The following is a 20,954-nucleotide window of genomic DNA, read 5'->3' as shown; positions in this document are numbered from 1 at the left end:
AAATGGTTACTTGTATGGACGAAAGAATAATGAAATTGTACACCTGCCTTACTGTATCCCTAAAAACAGGTAAATTCCATGAGAAATATAGATGGATCATGAAAAGCTTTATGATCTCACATTATTAAAAGATTGTTTAAATAAGGCGAAAAAAAACCTCCCACATAAGATATAAAGAAAATAACTGATAAATTTAACGGCATTGGATTTTTAATTTCTGTACATTAAAAGGCATTTTAGAGAAAATAAAAACATAAATCATAGCTTGGGGAAAACAAACAAAATAGATGTATATGTAATATGAAATGATCTCATAAACATAATGTTGAATTAAAAGCAATTTGCAGGAAAAATATGTTTTGGATTAAATTGATGATATGGATGAAACATTAGATACTTGAAAATTTTTATAGAGGTCTTTATCGGGTTATGTGGAAAGAATAGAATTATCTATAAAGAGTGGAGCCATGAATTATGTTCAAAATGTATTTGAAATTTTATAACAATGGAAATATCCCTTACAATGCAAGTGTGCCAATAATGAACATTTTCAGGGCAATTAGACTAATTTAATTCACAACGACATCTTTTTGAAGTTAAAGATCTAAATTTGGGAGAAGTATAAAATACAAACCATGAGTGAGAACACTAGAGTTCGGCATGCAAGATGTTCACAAATATACCGTCTTCCTCCTGATGATTTTGACTTTTCTCTGTATTTAGTTCACTTGATGTTAGAAAGAGAATATGAAAAGAGAAAAGTTTCACTTCTAAGCTTAACTGAACTATTATTTCTGAGATTACACAAATATAGTAGTCCATATTGTGTGTGTGTGTGTGTGTGTGTGTGTGTGTGATTGCATGTGTGTAAGATACTGATGTAAGAGAAATGTAGCTGTCAAGAAGCGGTCCAAAAATCTGAGTTAATGTGTGGATATTTTTCAAGGTTATAAATCCTTAGGGAAATATACAAATGTGATTATACCTTAAACCTCTGGGATGGCCATCATATATTAGATAAATGATACAAAGAATGTTTTAATTAAGTTAAAATCTTATTCTAAATTATTTATCAGTCTCAATATATTCTCCTAGAATAATAGAAGTCGTATATTTATGCTTTAATAAGAATAAACTTCTCAATCACTGCCAATTTAGGTCAACTGGACAGCTTCTGGAGAGGAGCTTTCTTCCTAAAAACTGATAGTGGTCACATCATTTGAGCAGGAAATATGTGTGCATGTGTATTATTTTAGAGATATTTTATTTTTATATATTTCTAACAGGATGAAAGTAAAGGGATAAGAAAGTTATCTGAGTCACATATTTTCAAATAACATTTTCTACCTCTTACATTCAGGGTTAGCTTGTGGTTTAAACTCTCATTCGAGAAACATTGACTTGATATACTTATCTGTAGAACAGATTTAAATAAATGAGTCGGATATCAATATTAGGGGATTCCCTCTTCAAGCAGCTACTTGCCTTGTCCATACAATGCGCTATGCCTTTTCAGTCTGGCCAGTGACCTGTCTGGAATCAGAGCAGCTATTTAATCATTTTAATCACCTTCCAAGCATTGGCAATTGTCACCACTCCCTCTGGAATATGCGATACTTAGTAAGGTGATGAAAGCTTATTCTGAGTAGATTCTTGTATGATAAGAAATAGATTCTATAACATCAACATAGAAAATGTGTGTATGAGAAAGTGTGACTACTGTGATTCCTTAGGCTACTATTTAAATTTCTTAGCGGCTATTTGAGAGAGATTATTAGCTTCATTTTACAGTTGTGAAAACCGAGGTTGAGACACTGATAAAATCATTGCCTGTCACACACAAACCAGTAATTAAGCTCCCACCTGTCTGATTCCAGGTCAAACCCAAAGGCAGTGGGAAGACATAAAGTCAAAGGAGCAGTGGAGAGAGAGAAGAAAAAAGTAGTGTCATCTTCAAATCTCCAGGCAATATCTCGATTTTTTCTTATCTTGTTCTCAGTACTCCAGTGAAGAGATTTACTCACGATTCCCAAGCAATTTCAATGAAAGTCCAATTGATTCAAAAATTTTTATCTCAGTACTGAATAACTAAAATCCTAAAAAGCAATTTTAGAATCACATTGATATAGTAATGGCATCATTATGTTTACAGGCTAATAAGATTTGAAACTAAATGTGCTTTATGGATAGCAATACTTTTCACCAATCACATGGACCTTAGTCATCAGGTGTTAAGTTAACCTGACTTATGGCATAACTCTTCCTGACTTCTGCTATGTAAAAAAGAAAAGAGGCACAAGTCAATGGGAAATTGGGTATGAGTTAGAAACAGCCTTATCTTTGAATTGTCTAATTTTGGTGAGTTATGCATTCACTATATTTTTCAACAATATAACTTTTTGAAGTAAATTTCTTTTTTGGCCAAGAAGAAATAAATGAGTAGATGAATAAAGGAAAAATGAGGTATTAGAGAAAAATGTAGACTTTCTAATATATCTTCCATCTACCAGGTACAGCATATTTACTTATATAGTTAACCGTTCTCCTAATCCTTAAAGCTATAGCTAGATTTATTGTTGAATATTGAAGATGAAATAATACTTGAAGTCATACGAAATATCATATACCGCAGGTATCAAATTACTGTCATTTACATAAATTGTAAATCAACCTTCTTGTTCCTGAGACAGAGATTTAGCTGCTGTAAATCACTAAGATCTTCTTGCTTTTTGACTGAATCATTATTGTCTTTTATATTCTAACTGTGATCATATGACTCCTCTCCAAAAAAATAAAGAACAAGGAATCACTGCTAGGGAGAAAATCCTTTGAGGATTTTTCACAGATAAGCTATTTCTATTTTTTCTTTCTAAAGCCAAGCCACATAATGACTCCTTACAGCAGGGGTCAGCAAACTTTTCCTTAATGGGTAAGGTAGTGAATATTTTAGAATTTTTCCAGCCACAGGATCTCTGTCATAATTGTGGAATTGAAAGCAGCTGTAAACAATAAGTAAACAAATGGTGTGGCTGGGATCCAATAAAATTTATTTACAAAAACAGGACAGAATTGATCCACTGAGCTTAATTTCCTGACTTCTGCCATGTAAGGTAGCTTTATTGTACCATCTATTTGGCCCGTGTATCCCACTGGAAGTTTTTTCACTATTTCCAAATTCACTCACCGCCAATAATCTGCATTTGTCCTTACTTTACTTTTAATATAAAATTTTCTTCATATTTAAACCCTAGCTGTTCTTCAAATCCCACATCAACTCTACCTCATTAGAGAACTTCAGTGAGCATGATATTTTATGCATATTAGACTATCCTAATCTATTTCATCCATTAAGCAATGTTTTCTCCTGCTGACTTACAACAGTGTTCGTTATTTTTGCATATAAAATCTTTTTTTAAGTGTCAAAGAAAAAACAAACAGTCTGATTAAAAAATGGGCAAATAACTTGAATAGACATTTTCCAAAGAAAATGTATAAATGACCAACAGGTACATGAAAAGATGCTCAGTGTCATTAACAGGAAAATTCAAATCAAAATTACAGTGAAATGTTACCTCACAGCTCTTAAGGCGGCTATTATCAGAAAGACAAGAAATAGCAAGTGTTGGTGAGACGGTGGAGAAAATTGTGCACTGTTAGATGGAATATAAATTGGTGCAGTCATTATGAAAACAGTGTAGAAGTTTCTCAAAAAATTTAAAAAAATAGAACTATTATATGACTAATATATACACATAAATTCTGTAGAATTTATGTGTATATATTCAAAGGAAATAAAATTACAATCTCAAAGTGATATCTGTACCCCAATGTTTATTGTAGCATTATTCACAATAGTTGAAAGGTGTAAATAATCTAAGTTTCCATCAATGGATGAATAGGTAAATAGTCAAAGAAGATGTATATATAGAAAATATATATGTTTACACACACACACACACACACACACATACACACACACACACAATGAAATATTATTCAGCCATAAAAAAGGAAATCCCACCTTTCGAGACAACATGGATGGACCTTGGCATTACGCTAAGTGAAACGATTGAGAAAGAAAAAGACAACTACTGCATATTCTCACTTATATGTGGACTAAAAAAAGCCAAATTCATAGACATAGAAAGTCGAATGGTGGTTGCCAGGGGCTGGGGAGGAGAGGAAATGGGGAGATGTCACTCAAAGGATTTAAATTCTCAGATATAAGATGAATAAGATCTGGAGACTTAATGCACAGCATGGTGACTATAATTAACCAATACTATATTATATACTTGAAAGCTGTTAAGAGAGTAAATCTTACATGTTGTTACCATACACACACACATACACACAAAATCTTGATTTTATGAAAGGGTGGAGGAGTTAACTAATCTGGTTGTCAATCATTTTGCAATATATACATGTATCTAATTATCACATTGTACATCTTAAATTTATATATATTATACATCAATAATATCTCAATAGAGCCAGGAAAAAAGAATTAAAAGGAACCTTAACTATCATGTGGTTCTCTCATTTGGGAAATATGAAAACCAAAGAGGCTAAATAATTTTCTATGGTCAAATAATGAAAGGCAATAGTAAAACCCAGCTCTCTTGAATCCTACTTTAGCGTTCTTTATTAAGGCTGTAAAAATCTTAGCATTACATAAGGATTCCTAAGAGGATATAACTCAACATTCCATCAAGCACAAAAAGCTCCTCTATCAGTTCACTAGCGACTAATATCCACTCTCAATATTTCCAATCACAGGGAAATAACTACTGATACGTTTCTACTTACACATCGCTTAGTTTCTAAAAGGACCTTTGTGAGTCCACTTCCTATTAAACCAAAATGACACTCTTAAATTTTTTGCTAATGCATGCAGAGTTGATGAAATGGTGATCTAGTGAGAGTCTTTGTCCTTATTAATAAAAATTGTAAGTAGAAAGTAAAATGAGAAGCTTCATTACCTCTTATAAAGACATATCCAGGGTTAGATAAGACTAATTGCTATTTCTTACATTGAGCAAAACCTTCTTTGTAATATTTACTCACTTGTTTTTGCTTTATAGATTTATGCTCACAGTGTCTTATTTCACTTTCCCATGACAAATTTTCGCATATTTGAGAAATGTTGCCCTGCATCCTCTAAGAATTTTTTTCAGAGTAAACAGCACCAGAATCATCATTAATTATCCATAACATATGATACCAAGAACACTTCCAACAACTCACATATATGTATGTCACTCTTAAAATATGGTGGTTCCCACAGGGGCAAGTGGTCTGACCAGCACAGAGTATAGTGAGCCTCTTGTCTTTCATGTCTTGTAAACTGGAGTTTTCTTAATATAGATTGATTGCACTAAAGATAGACTCTCTTGGCTAAAGCTGCTAGTAGTTTGCTCTTTAAGTAGATTTAAGTAAGTTAAAATTGGAAATAACTGTTATGTTTTAACAAATTCCCACATAAATTATTTCCTCTTATTTCTTGTTCAGTCGAGTATTCAATAGATGCTTGAAATTCATACTATAATGTGGAATTCTAAGTTTTATGATTTAACCTCATATGTTGTCACTGGTAATGCTGTGTGGTTAGAGGTCTTTGGCTTAATTTCCTAAATCAGTGGGCCACTCTTGAATAAAGAACATATTATTTTATTAGTATTAAATTCCTTGGAAAAGAAACTTTGAAAACAAATGTTCTTTTTGAAGGCTTAACGGTAACGTCAAAAAACAATAGGACACTATGCATTTTGACCTACGTTTCATGTGTTTTTGCCAGGATAAGCTTTCTCTGGGAGAAACTCTCAGCTGAAGGTTGAAACTGCTCTGAGCTTGTTTTTCACACATAGCCATTGGCTGAATCTAATCATTTGTATCTAAAGTTCTGAGAACAGACTCTCCAAGGCTGGTGATCAGCATTGAAAGAGATCTTAGATATATCAGTAAGTCTCTACCCGAAACTTCAATTAATTTCTTCCACATAAAGTCAGCATTTTGCTGAGTCAAAATGTGTTAATCCATTTCATCTATTTTAATTAGATTAATCTTTATACATGTTATTTTAAAGGTATTATTTTGAAAGAACAAAAAATAATTATGTATAACAGATACATGTTTAGGCAAAACCAAACTAGACAATGCAAAGCACAAAAACAGAAGAACGTGAGAAAATGATCTGATTCTATCAATGCCACGAGACTCTCATCAAGCTATTTGCTGGTGATCTAAAAATGGGCATGGGGTTTTCTAAGACATCTAACTTAGTGCGTGATGCAGCCTAAAGCTGCCATCAAGGTTCTCATCTATAAGACCAGCAGATTAAACTAATTTTCATGTTAACTGTGCCCTCTATTCTCATTTTATGTGGCTCATTAACTTGTCTTGAGTAGTTCTATCCATGTATCAATGAGCTAGGTAAAGACTCTCAGCATGAACTTAAATTTCAAAATGGATGTGACTGAAGATGTGGCTGTCATTTTCATATAGCAGCAATTCTGTGAAATTTGATTACCTCAGGTTGCACTTTATTCATCTACTCCCTTAAAACAGAAACTGTAGATTTGTCTATCCACACTGTAGTGCTGAGTGTGAGATGAGAGGAGAGTGAGAATTCATAAGAAGGGGCAGGAAGTAGTGATGAAAGAGACACAGTCTTACTTTATTGTGACTTAAGAAAATAAAGTTTGGGTTTGTAATACAAAAAGCTATATGCTATTATATAAATATGATTGTTCAAAGTTTTTAAAATATTTCTAAGGATAATAATTTGGACTCTAGAAAGATGTTAATAATCTACATGATATTATATGTATGTATATATATATATACACTCATTCTAGCAATATAGAAACTATAGAAAGACCCATAATGAAAATAAATTATTCAGACATGATTCTAAGGCCTAACTCTTACAGTGTTCTGCTGTGCATAAATATAGGGGCAGTATATTAACATATTATAAGGTATATACATATATATGTGTATATACATACACAAATATTTTAATGTCACTGAAATTATGCATGTCCTTTCAGATTAAAAAAATATATATTGAAACTAGTATGTGGCAATTTTGAATATGTCCGCAAATTCTTTGACATTGCTCTCCTTGTCTTGAAGTTTGTCTTGTCTTCATAACTCATTATGACAATCAATTTATGTGTCAACTTCTTCAGGTTACCTAATCTAGGTATGCTGTGTAGGGGTTTTGTAAATGTAAAATCCATACGTGTTTGACTTTAAATTGGGGAGATCATCCTAGATAAACAGGGTGAACTTGATTCAATCAGTTGGGGGGCCTTAAGAGCAGGTCTAAAGCTTCTTGAGAAAGGTCTGCCTGTATGCAACTGCTTCAGTAATATCTTAAAGTTTCAGTAATATCTTGTTTTTCCTGATGGCCTACCCTATGGTTCTCAAACTTGCCTACACAGCCCCTAAAATTATGTAAGCCAATACTTTTTGTGAGGGTTCAGAGCGAGCCATCCCAAGATATGCCTCAGTGGCATGCAGATTATTTTGAGCTAAAGGCAGCTGAGACCTGTGAGCTTAAGAGAAACTTGTTTCGTGACTTTTTACCTATCTATGGCAGGGCAAACTAGTAATTACTGAACATATACTCTCCCTGCAGTTACCTTCTGAACTCCTAAGGTACGTTACCTTATCCCTAGCTCAGAATGTCTTACATACCTCAATTTCTCTTTGTGACTTTGAACCCTTCATGTATGTGGGATCTCTGACCCATGTATGTGGGGTTCCTGTATTCATAAAATTAAATTTGATTTTCTCTTCTCAATCTGTCTCTTGTGGCTGTGATTATTTGGCCAGCTAAAAGAAGCAGAAGAGAGAAATGGGAATTTTTCTCTTTCCACTGGTTCTGTTTCTATGGTTGAGCCCTGATTAATACACTCACTAATGTGGCACAAGAGATTATGTATAACTCTCAAGGCTATGTCTTAAAAGGTGATGCAGCTTCTGCCTCCCTCTCTTTCACATATTTGCCTTGAAAACCAACCATGTCTCTGTGATGAAATGCAAGTAACATAGTTCCATTCCGTCCTATAGCAATAGATAAGGGCCAGATGACTTGACATCATTGTCTGCCAGACAATTGAGAGTCAGACAGCCTTCAAAATGACTCTAGACCTACCACCACTGACTACAACTGCATGAGAAATATGAGAGCAAGAACCACCTAGCCAAGCCCAATCAACCTCCAGAACTGTAAGAGATAATAAAAATAAATGTTATTTTTGCACTACTGTTTGGGATAGCTATTCATCCAGCAGTTAGAGTTACAGACCTTGGTGGCTTTGTAATCTCTAAATTAGAACTACATTTTCGAAATGTCCTTCCTTGCATGATTTTCAATTCATCTGACAAAGCATATGACACAGGGGCAGCAGACTTATAAACAATGCTTAACCAAATTCCCACGATCATATAAGATTGAATCTCTCCAATGAGACCAATGTGTCTCTCATAGCTGGTCTGATTTTCTAATCAAGCAATAACTGATACAAAGGTCCATATTCTGAAATCCATCATCTTACCTGAGATGTCTGCTTTCAGTGGCTCCCAGTCTCACACATGTCTCAATTCATTAACTTCTTTCTGCATTGTGAAATTCAGATGTGAAATAGACATTTCCCCTGGATTTTTCTCATAGTACCTGTATTTGTAGAACAATTCATTTAAGTTCTCAGTCAATGTAGAGGTTTTACATTATAAATATGAGACATTCCTGGTATAAGTCCTTTGGTCAATTCTCTTTTGGTATTTTTCACTGTTCATCTGTCTTTGCAGGTTCCAACCTCCAGGTACTTTGCTCATCTCCAGATTTATTCCAAGATTTACTCCAAGACTGTGCTCACTTGTCCATATTTTTCTATTTTCTGGACACTTCTTGCCCTTTGCTCCCCAACATATCTATTTTATATTTCAGAATCATTGTCTCCCCTTAGTAGTTGTATCCAAAGTATTCTAAAAGTGTCCAAAACAAAAGCTTATCTATTCTGGGTGTCATATTTAGTAGCTTAGAGCCTTGAAATTTAAATCTGTCTCAATCCCTTACCAGTTTTTAGAGATTCTAATTTTAGTGGTTTAATGGTAGGCCCAAGAGTCTGATTTTTTAACATTGCTCCGGGTGATTCTTATGATTACACAAGTTTGAAAAATACAAAAATAGAAGAATGCATGCATCTTTTAAAAATTGAAAGTCTATTCCTTTACTAAATTGTTATTGCATATCTACTATGTATCGGACATTGTTCTAAATGTTGGTAATGTGGTAATTAACTAAACAAACTCTTTGCTCTCATTCAGCTTATACTCTAGTGGGTGTGGGTGAATATGCATAGGCAATAAAATATATAACATATATTATATCAAATGGGGATCATTTCTATAGAGAAAATAAAAGCAGAGTAAGGGTGATAATGATAGTGAGTTTGATATTTTATGTAGGGTGATCTTAGGAGATTTCAACAATAAAGACATATTTGTGCAGAGACTTGAAAACATATTTGAATGTGGGAACCTGCCATACATCTGTCTGACTGAAGAGCATTCCAGGTTAACTGAACAACAAGAATGTCCTAAAACAAGAATGACTAAAACTGAGTGAATAAAGAGAAGGATAGCAAAAGCCAAGGGTTACTATAGTATGGAGAGGCAGGGTATTTCAACAATAAAGACATATTTGTGCAGAGACTTGAAAACATATTTGAATGTGGGAACCTGCCATACATCTGTCTGACTGAAGAGCATTCCAGGTTAACTGAACAACAAGAATGTCCTAAAACAAGAATGACTAAAACTGAGTGAATAAAGAGAAGGATAGCAAAAGCCAAGGGTTACTATAGTATGGAGAGGCATGTCCCTGCACATCATGCAGGGACATTTTAATGGTATTTACTTGTATTCTGAGCTAGAAAGTCAAGAGTTTTGAACCCAAAAAGTATGATATAACATATTTAAGATCAGATCATAAAGTTAAGAATCAAAGGTGGAAGCAAGGAAGAAAAACATTCTGCATTCTCATCAGTTCTAAAATTATATATATTTAGGCAATAAGTAAATGTAAGCTCAATGTAAGGAAGAATGTTTTTATGTTGTGTTCATTGTCACCATCTTCAGAAACGAAGATAGATTGACATATAATAAAGGCTCAATAAATATTTTCTATGTATTGGTTTATATTCAGAACAATCAATCTTGGCCAAGATGGACAGAAACATATTTTATAAAATGATTTCAAGTTTTGAAGTGCTAAGAGTTGTTCATAGCATTATAATGTAATAACATTTATTTTTAATAATAAATGTTGCTCTTTATATTATTTATTGTTCTTTTAATATCTATGGAATCAATGATGATGTCTCTTTCTTTATTTATGATATTGGTAATGCTTATCTTATTACTTTTTTTCTTGGTTAACCTGACTAAAGGCTGACCTATTTTATTGATCTTTTCAAAAAGCCAGCTTTTTGTTTTGTAGATTTCCTCTTCCATATTGATTTCCTGTTTTCAATTTCATTAATTTCTGCCATGATTGTTATTTCTTCTGCTTCTTTTCTGCTTAAACTGCTCTTCTTTATATAGTTTCGTTAAATAAAAGTTTAGGTTATTAAGTTAGGAAGATTTTAGATCCTTCTTCTTATTAAATAAATGTATTTAATGTTATAAATTTGCCTTTAATCACTGTTATCACTGCACCTCATATGTTTTATTTTTATTTTTATTTAGTTTATTTTTAGATTTCTTTAGAGCTATCTTCTTTGACCTATGTGTTGTGTAGAATTGCATTGTTTAATTCTTAAATATTTCTGAATTTTCCAGCTATTTTCAGCCAGTTATTAATTTCTAGTTTAATTCCATTGTAGTCTGGGAACATGGTGTGATTTGTATTCTTTACATTTGTTCAAGTTTATTAATCTCCATGAATATTCCATATGAGCTTGAGAAGAATGTGTATTTGGCTGTTAGATGAAGTATTCTATAAATGTCAGTTAGATCCAGTTGATTAATGGTGCTGCTTTTCAGTTCAACTATATTCTTGTTGATTTTCTACATGCTAATCTATCCATTACTGAATTAGGTGTGTTGAAGTCTCCAACTATAATAGTCACATAGCGTGAAATTTTATGTTAAACTTTCTAGGAGCTGGGCTATGTTTACTATTTACTGTAGCTGTAGCTGCCAGAGGTTTCCAATTGATCTAGTGTCCTAGTTTTTAATCTCCCATTTTCCTTGGGTCTCTTTAAGAGCTCCTTAAATTGTCTTTGTCCCTCAGCAATTTCTGCCATAATCCACTGTTGATGTAGGGTAATGTGTTGGGGATGGGAGCATTATATAATCGTATTATTAATTATTAGTCTTTTAGAGGGCCTGTGTCCCTGGACTTTGACCACTACAAATAATCTTAACTTTTTTTCTCACTTGAGTAAGACAGAAAGGTTAGAGGAAGCTGAAGTTGGGTAATTCCTAATAATTCCTGGAGGTAGAATCCACAGAAGTTTAAAGACTTTCCTCTAATAGTTACTTCCAGAAATTCTCACTGTCATGCTAGCCCTTACTCAGCCTCCAGTAACGTGTCAAAATTATCAATACAGTATTACTACTATTTTGTGGTTCCGGTATCTTCTGCTCCAGGTAAACATGTGTCCACTGGGATTCTCTACATTTGCTTATTTGTCTCTTTCCAAATTTTAGTATGGTGGTTTGCTTTGCGACCTCAATTCTCTGATGGATCCATGAAAATATTTGATTTTCTGTTTCTTCAGATTTTGTCTTGAGAATGGGAATAATGACTTCCAAGCTCTTTACATGTTAGAAGTGCAACTGAGGAATTCCAAGTGTTACAACCATGTAAATATCAGAGGATGGTAGTGCAATGTTCAGGAAAACATGACCATTAAAGTAACAAGAATAAATTTATTATCATTTGCCATTAAAACATGAGAACATAATCAATTAAGATGTATATAAGTGTCTTGATTAGAGTTTTATTTTTAATGAGTTAATAGGTTCCAATGCTAAGAAGTGGATGTTTTTTGCTATTTCTATCCAGGCTTTGCCCTACCACTAGGAGACACAAATACAGTATGAGACAGGGAATCTGTCCATATTTAGAATTTTAGAGTCAGATAACAGGATGAATGCCTATAGCATGAACACTACAGTGACTGACCCAGACTTTCATTTTGTGACCCTGCTTCTATTCTTGCCAACCTAGAAAAAGGATTATAAACCAGTGAATGACAAAGAAGGGCCATTGTAATAGCAGCTAACTTTTATTATGTGGTATATAGATGGTTTTTTCCTTTCTTTCTTTCTTTCTTTTTTTTTTGAAAGGCCTTTCCTTCTTCCTTATACTCATAGCAATGTGGCCTAAAAAATAGCTGAACTGCTCTGGGCGTCTGTTTGAAAGTTAGGGCTAAAAGTAGAATGTGCCGTTTCGCAACGATAACAATTAGAGTTTTTTTCCTCAAATAACCTCACAAACAAGATGGTTTACAACTGGCATACTGTGACCTAGTTTCAATTGGTTTCATAAGAATATTCACAATAAAAATGTAGTCACCCAAACTCAGCATGCTAAGCAGATAGAAACCGATCCTGGGTTCTTCTACAACCTTGCTGATTCATTTCAGGGGAGTGTTGTCCTCCAGGCACTCAAGAGATATTCTTAAATTCTATTCTATTTATTTTGTTTTTTGTTCTCTTGCTCCTTATGAAGGGAGATTTCCAAGATTAAAATTTGCTGCAAAATTCAAGTGTTTATTAGCTGAGAATATATTTCCTTAACTAGTTTCTTCTAAGGATTTGGTCAAAAGTTCTAAAGAAATTCTAGTTCATTTTCCATGTATTTTCACATCATTGATATGGGCAAAATTTTGTGGCTCTCTAAAAGGGTAGACAAATGCAAAGAATACTTCCCAGAGAGTCAAAGAATGCATATTATAAACTCACTACAATATAGTTTTGTTACCAGAAATATTTCATCCCAGTTTATGTTTTCTTAATTTGTTAAAAAAGCAAATGATACAAACTTATTTGAGATAAGATGTTAAAATATAGAAGATTAAACACATTTTAATATCTACATTTCATTGTTTCTGTGTCTTGAAATTTCATCAGTGTTATTTTAAACTATATACCTACTTTCTTCTCACATACACATTTGCACATACCCTGATTCATTTGGCTTTGTTTTTCCGATTATCTAATTACAAAATGAGCTACTCCCTAGCTGACTGGATTCCAAAATATCTATAAATTTGTTTTACTAATGCAGAATTTTCAACTGGAAATCATGCTTTTTCCTGTTATCTTAACAAATGAAAAATTATATTTTCTATCAAATGATATGTTTCTCAGGACTAATATAGACATCATACAACCAGGAACTATTTTCAAACTGAATGAAGAACATTGGCCCTCAACCATTGTGGGAAATGCTGTAATAATTAATGATTGTTGAGTAAGGTGATTGTTATTTTAGTAACTATACTGGGACTTTTTCTTATACAGAACTTGTTGTATTTGAGTATGTCATAAAAATATTTATTCTGGTGTTTCCATTGATGGAAAAATATATCTTTTTAAATTGTCTTTAGAAACAATGTTATTTTCATTAATGTTATGGATTCATTCACCCCTAGGTACCACTATTAGGTTCAAGAAAGTTATCCTAGAAAATATGCAGCTTATATTTTCTTTTTCTTGACCTCTGAGTATGGATATGAGTGAGTTCGGGCCTAAGTGGCATGACCTCCTTTAATGTTTCATACAATAGTTGTTCTAAAGAATCCATGATATAAAACTCTGGAGAGAATTGAGTTGTGAGGGATAGTCTCCCAAAGCAGCAGTTAAACCTTTCTGAAGTCAAAACAGGAATATATTTCTTCCTCCCTTTTTGAAAAACTCCTTTGTTAATGACCTGATACTACTCTGGATCAACTGGATACATGCTAGAATGCTGTAGAAAACAAAAGACAAAACAAAACAAACACAAAAACATTTCCATGCACGTGGTATGGCTTTGTTAGCTCTTACTTAATGCGTTATCAATGGAAAAAATTGCTGTGTAATTATCTATTTGTTTAGCAAATATTCAGTGAGAGCCTATAATGCTCTAGACACTGAGCTTTGTGTTAGATTATCCAATAGACAGATTATGCAGTTCTATCAGGGTACCCTGTTTTTTTTTTTTTATGAAGTCTATATAGTGTTTCTATGAAGCAAAAATCTCTCTGTGCTGTAGAAAGGGATAAAAATAGATAGTTGCAAAAAATGTAAAGATTGTAATAAGAACAGGTAGGAATGGCTGGAAATATCTTCCTACAGATATGATCAGATAGAAGGAGGGCCCAATATTAAATTTAAATATAATGTAGTGATCATACTCCTATAATTGAATTAACATCCTAGATTTGATCCTACCAGTCCTACTCCTTGTCTCGAGGTAAAGGGATAATCTATGTGGAATTTAATAATTTTTAAATGATGTACTAAATATTATAATATTGATGAAGTGAATGCTAAAATGAAGACTATGACCTGAGCTTGACATATGTGTCAAAAGAGAAGGCAGATAGCAGGAGAGGAATTAAAAATAAAAGAGATAAGAGGTAGAGGTATTTATGCTGGACCTACCCTCATATCTTTGATTATCAGCCAGAATAAGAATAACCTTGACAGATAAAGGCTTCTCAGTGGGTAGGAAAGAAGTCTCTAGTACATGTTTTCTGAATTGTTACTGAAAACAGTCTCCTAACCTTTCCTCTCTTTTCTTTATTCACCAATTCTCTACTGAGTCCCTTCCATGCGGCAAAATATTATTCTATGTTCTAGGATACAGCACACAAAAACAGATGTCCCCCTGGGGCCTGTATACTAGTAGGAAGAATTTGATTCAGAGTCAGTAACTTGGGATCTCATAGCAATATACTACTTGGTTTGTGATTATTGACTTGGGTGTAAGTCTGAGGGTCAATAATTAACTATTCTAAAACAAGAGTCATTTATTTTTATAACTTGCCTTCAGTACTGTGAACAACAAGTCCATCAAAACAAGTTAACTAATTTGATTACCATATACAATTAGAACATAGAATTTTGACAAGTTCACTGGGAAGTTACCTTGCTCAAAGTTGAAAATATCCTTTTGAAAACCTTTGTTCAAGAATGAAAATCTGCTCAAAGTTGAAAATCCAATTTAATGTATGATTATACTTGCAATAAAAATTATTCCTCAATAAAAACAATTATATTTATTTATATAGGGTAGAGCTTTGGTGCCTTAATTAAAAAGAATATATATATGTATTACTTTATTTCATTTACATATATATTAATGTAATAAAGTATGGTATAACTTAATACATGATAAAATGCTAATATATCATTATATAATAAAACCAAGCTTATGAAATATTGAAAAATATGTACATAAATTATAAAAAAGATTTAGATTATTCTAGCTCAAATATTTTAAAAGACAAAAAAGCACTGTTTTGTGAATCCAGCTAAAAATTTATTAGACATCATGATCTTTTCCCTCTACTGTGTATAAAAACAAAATTTAGGCTAATGTTTCATATAAGCAGTAAGTGAACATGGGTTTGAAATGGCCTGAAAAGTAGATCTGATGCTATAAGTATCTCTAATCCTTATGAAAATATACTATTGATGAATTCTATAATATATGTAAGGTGAAACTTTTGCTCAGCAGGGAAAAAGAAAAATGACTTTAAAATAAGATGATGCAAGCTGGTGTAGTTTTCCACTCTGTGCCACACATGATGGCCCTCATAATTCATACCCAGGGGAAAGGCAGGAAAAGTCTGAAACTAGATAAGCCCTATCGTATTAGGGAAAGTGCCAATTAAAGAACATGTATTATCAACAAGTAATCATGAATGCATTAGTGCATAGTTGAGAAGGAAAATAATTTGGCTTAAGAGGATTAGAAATCCCCAGTTTCTAGTTAAAAGTAAGTTAACCACATAGCAAAATAAACAAATTTGATAACATTTGAAGTTTATGAATAAAGATAGTCAGGGGAGAAATGACAACGAGATGCTCCATGCAAAGCTCTGTTCTCAGAGCGCTTAAAAAATTTACTTTTCAGAAAAGTCTTATGGTGAGAAGAAAAACAAATCCCCCCTGGGCACTTGCTGTTAAACCCTTGAGGCTTAACAATTGTTTTTCATTGATTTTTATCTGTGTTCCTTTTCTCTAAGAATGCTACATTATTTATTAAAATTGTGATACCACAATAATTGATACACAGCAACAGTGTTCTAAAAATAAATTTCGCAAGAATTGTGATTCATTTATCTTTGATTTCATTGGTTTTGTGTGGGCTATTTATGCCAATGTGTTACTCGTAAAGTCTGTTGCTGTTTCACCAATAGACAACAAATCAATAGAGATTTCTTTTAAAATCATTCTTTCTCCTTAATGATATGGCTTTTCCTAATTTTCCCCATGTAAAAATACTGATAATAACTGATAATAATGTATCTCTATTTCACAGAATTGTTCCGAAAAATGGATAATTTAAAAATAATTCAAGTGAAAATGCTTTAACATTATAAAGCACTATGCAAAGAAATATCCATTACTTTTTCATTAATGTAAAAATTACCATTAATAAGAATGTCTTTTTTTTGACACATAAAAATGAAATAACTTGAAAATTATGAGGAATGATGGGAAAAAGGCTAAAGCAAGCACACAAAGGTTGATTAAACCTGTATCAAATTTCGGTCTCAAAAATAATACAAAAAACAAACATACACACATGTTATTTTAAACACACAGACACACACAGACACACACAGACACACACACACACATACACACACACACACACACACACAAAAGCATTAGGTTTTGTCCAAGGGTCATTACGCGCATACGCACACACACACACACACACATACATACACACACACAAAAGCATTAGGTTTTGTCCAAGGATCATTACGTGCATACACCAAGTAGCAAAAAGCAGGAAGACAGGGGCAGTTAACTTTCTCTCCACTTCCACCTCCTATTCCCTCATTACACCTTTCATTTCTCAGGACTGAAATGTGGATTTGTCTTAGATACTTGTATTTGATGTTGCTACCACAAAACACCTGCAAGTAGGATGCCTCTTGTCTTCTCCCCTGCTTCAACAGAAGAAAAAGAAGCTAGCATGCAGATGTGAGGCAATAGGGAAGATGAAGAACAATTTCAGAATTCAATGACTTTCTAAACAATAAACACTTACATTTAAATAAAGAATTGAACGTCGTACTTGCACAGGATGTTGCAGATGAGTTCTAAGTAGAAGAGAGCAGAGACTAGGTACTTGGTTTAGACGAACAAACAAAAACTTCATCATTTTAAAATAACCTCGGACAAATTTCTTAAAATCGCTGGCCCCGGAAATGTGAAAATAGACGAAGCGCTTAGTACATTGCAGGGATAAAGTTGATACCAGTAACAGAAGTAGGAGTGATGATTGTGCCAATGTCAGAAGTCAAATGTATCCTAAAGGTCATTATTACAATGAACTATAATTTGACATCATCTGTCCTTCAATGTAGGTGTTATGTTAGTTGATAATATCCTCCTTTCATTCTGAAAAAGTTTGTTTGTTTGAAGATCTTAACGCTAGACTTGAGAATAATGAAACTTAATAAATGGCATGTTCAAACCAGAATTTAATAATTCCAAGTATTTTCTTTCTTTGTGAATTATTCAATATTTGCAGTACCACATACTTATCACTCTGAATTTAACTATTCACATGGAATGTGGTAGAGATTAATGAACATACTTAATTAAATTATGCCAATTAAATTTGTACTACTAAGCCTAGGTAATTCTCAGAATTTTTAAAATAAATTCTTGATATTAAATTATTTTTCCTATTCAAAAATTATCCCTAAAAATGTAGAAAAATTGTTTGAATATAATTATCTGTTCTGATCACTATTTGCTATCATTTTATTAATCTGATAACAATATTATCAATAATGTTCTTTCCTCTGTGTTTTACTTTTCTATAATTATTTATTAAATCTTAATAAAATTGTAAAATGGTTTGTATGTGGTATTTTTCTGTTGGCTCCTGAAAAGTAAAATAAACAATTAAAAACAATATTTTCATGTACTTTTAAATCTTTTTATATTTCTCATACATTTTTAACAGTCCCCTATATATGTGGCTGAACTGGATTAAGACAAAAATATTTAGTTTTGTAATAATAAGGCACAACAAAGTAAATTCATATCTCTAAATATTACTGTTTATTTACTATAGCAAATGAAATATTAATCTTTTAATAGATATACTTTGCTAATGTATCTTTCTAGTTAATAAAGAATGTGATGCATTTCATGACTAACACTGCAAAGTAAGGACTTTGTAAAAGTCACAAATGTGAATGTTTCAAGATTTTTTTGAATGTTGTAATAACGCTGGCAAGAAGAATCTTGGGGTATCAATTTGTTTAATCCAATAAAGCATGTAAATTATTTAGAAGAGTTCCTGCTACCTTTGTAATGCTCAATGAATGTAATTTCTTTTTCTATCTCTGTCTTAGGCTGCCTTGCTTTAACTCAGATTTTTCTTCTTCAACCAGACATATTGTTTATATCTTCTTCAAAATCACACTTACACTGCAAATCTTCTAAGTCCTTCTCTAACTGAATAATCATATTTGGATTATTATTTTTCTATGATTAATTGCAGCCATATGTAATTCGTTTATAGTTTAAACTTTTTCACTAGTTCACACATTCTTTCATAGTTTGACTCACTTCCTGTTGTTTTATTTGCCTCATTTATGTTGCTTTATTATTCAGTTGCTCTAAAACTGTACTATAAATATTATTTATTATATATTAGTTTAATAGCTGAGGTTTGCCCTAAATGTGTATTCATTTTTTAGACTGATTTTCATTGTCAGCCTAATGTTGACGTTATCCAGTCATTTCAGCTAAAATTGGGTTTAGATATAGACAAGCAAAGATATATTATTTCAAATTGCTTACATTTTTAAATCAGGTATTTTGACAATCGTTGCATTCTAATTATGGATTAAAATTAAATAAATACTTAAATTCTATGGGTTAATCCACCGTGCAAATCTATATATAAGCCAAAGGGCTCAGAATTTAAACTACTTAAAAATATTATAATATGAAGAACCAAAATTTCAGATTTAAAAAAATGGGAAAAAGTTATTCTCATTGCTGCCAATATGGCCATAGGCTATTTGTAGTTATTCCCCTCTACTATCAACATGTTAATCTGTAATCTGTGAAAGATCCTCTCTTGCTCTCTTGGAAGTGCCAATTCTTATGAGTAATCAATTTGAAAACCTCTTTGATCTTTCGTTTGAAAATGGAAGACAAATGAGATGTGAGTAAGGGAAAGTATAAATACTTAGGGCCCAAATTCAACAAAAGAGGAGTTAAAGTCATAGATGGCTCTGTAAAAATACCTTCTATTAGAAATAAAAATAAACAAACAGTGAGAAAGATGATCTTGAGAATAATAGAATTTTAATTTAATCACTTTATTAATTACTTAAAATAGCCTTAATGTCAGATCATTATCTCATTTTATATGATATATTTATTGAGTAGCAAATTATATAAATTTTGTGTCAATTTAAGAATGACATAAAATTACAAATTACTTCTTATGTGGTTTTAGAATTTGCCTTGTGTGAATCCCTCACCCAGAATATCTGTGATAATTAACTCACATGTCTTTATTCTCCAAGAATTAGACAAGATATAATAAAAATGGTGCCTCGATTATTCCTGTTTCTCATATCTCTAAAAATCTTAACCAACTTTCAATGTCCACCTCCATCTCGAATATTTACCTGGACATTTCAACATATAGGATCTATTTCTCCAAATCCACGAGGAATCTATTTCTTGCATTACACAATTTGGTGTTACACACTACTTCATAATGTTTAAATAGTGTTTTAAGATTGTATGGATTTATATTTCCCTCCCTGAACCTTTTGAAATATTATATATACCTTCTCACAATTTAAAGACCATGATTCATACTTTACTTTTATATACCTGGGTAACAGTATAAATGTAAAAATACTACTACAGGCACTATTTTTTGAGCTGTGACTTTGGTGTCACTGGACTTTGTCATTTACTAGTTTCATGACCTTGGGCAAATCAACTGATATTTCTAAACTTTATTTTTTTATTATATATAAGATGCTATAATAACTTTGAATTCATAAGGTTATAAAAATAAAATAAAATACTTCATGGGAAATAATACTGAAACCATAAAGTAATAGAAATATTGGTTATTCTAACTAAAATTGTGTCTAAATGGACAAAAGAGTACTCATGTTTGAGGTGACTAAATTAAGAATGGGTACAGGGAATTCTGAGAGGCACAGATAGTGTACTTTAATAAAGGTCATCCATCTCAATTTTTTCTACATCTGAAAAAAAAAGCAATTCTGCAACAATCAGCCCTTTAATTGTCAAAGATGTTTGGTTTCTGTTTCTCATAGAGACATGACAGTTTACTGTTTTCCCATTTCTCAAGAACAGATATAAAAAAACAAGATGCCACATTTACCCTGGCATCCTGTAAGCCCTAATTTCTTACACTTGTAAAACCATCTCATTCTTGCTCAACAACCCAGATTTCAAACTTTTCAGGATGACTTTTACTAATATTACTTTAAAAAGAAATTTAATGAATTACACTTATTTAATGTTATAGGGTTCCCCACTTTGGGAAAGTTTACTTTATTCTACTTTGCTTTTATGAAAACCATGCAATAGGACCTGTTTTGCTAACCAAAATAAAGAGCATTTTCACTTTTACAAAAAAAGGCGAAAGCAAAAATAATGTTCGGAGTTCGTTTGGCAGAGCCATA

At 32.3% G+C, this 20,954-nt stretch overlaps 1 long non-coding RNA gene across 1 annotated transcript in view; it reads right to left on the bottom strand.

The window, feature by feature from the left end:
- The window catches only part of LOC112472263, a 75,574-nt gene that overhangs the window by 38,277 nt on the left and 16,343 nt on the right, over positions 1-20,954 (bottom strand). Inside the window, exon 2 of the long non-coding RNA XR_003043595.1 lies at positions 8,568-8,686. This is a non-coding gene — a long non-coding RNA (uncharacterized LOC112472263). The remainder of the gene's footprint in view (positions 1-8,567; positions 8,687-20,954) is intronic.

The sequence above is a fragment of the Pteropus alecto genome, unplaced genomic scaffold (assembly GCF_000325575.1).
Source record: "Pteropus alecto unplaced genomic scaffold, ASM32557v1 scaffold76, whole genome shotgun sequence".
Lineage (NCBI taxonomy): Eukaryota > Metazoa > Chordata > Mammalia > Chiroptera > Pteropodidae > Pteropus > Pteropus alecto.
This window is presented reverse-complemented; position numbering and strand designations above follow the sequence as displayed.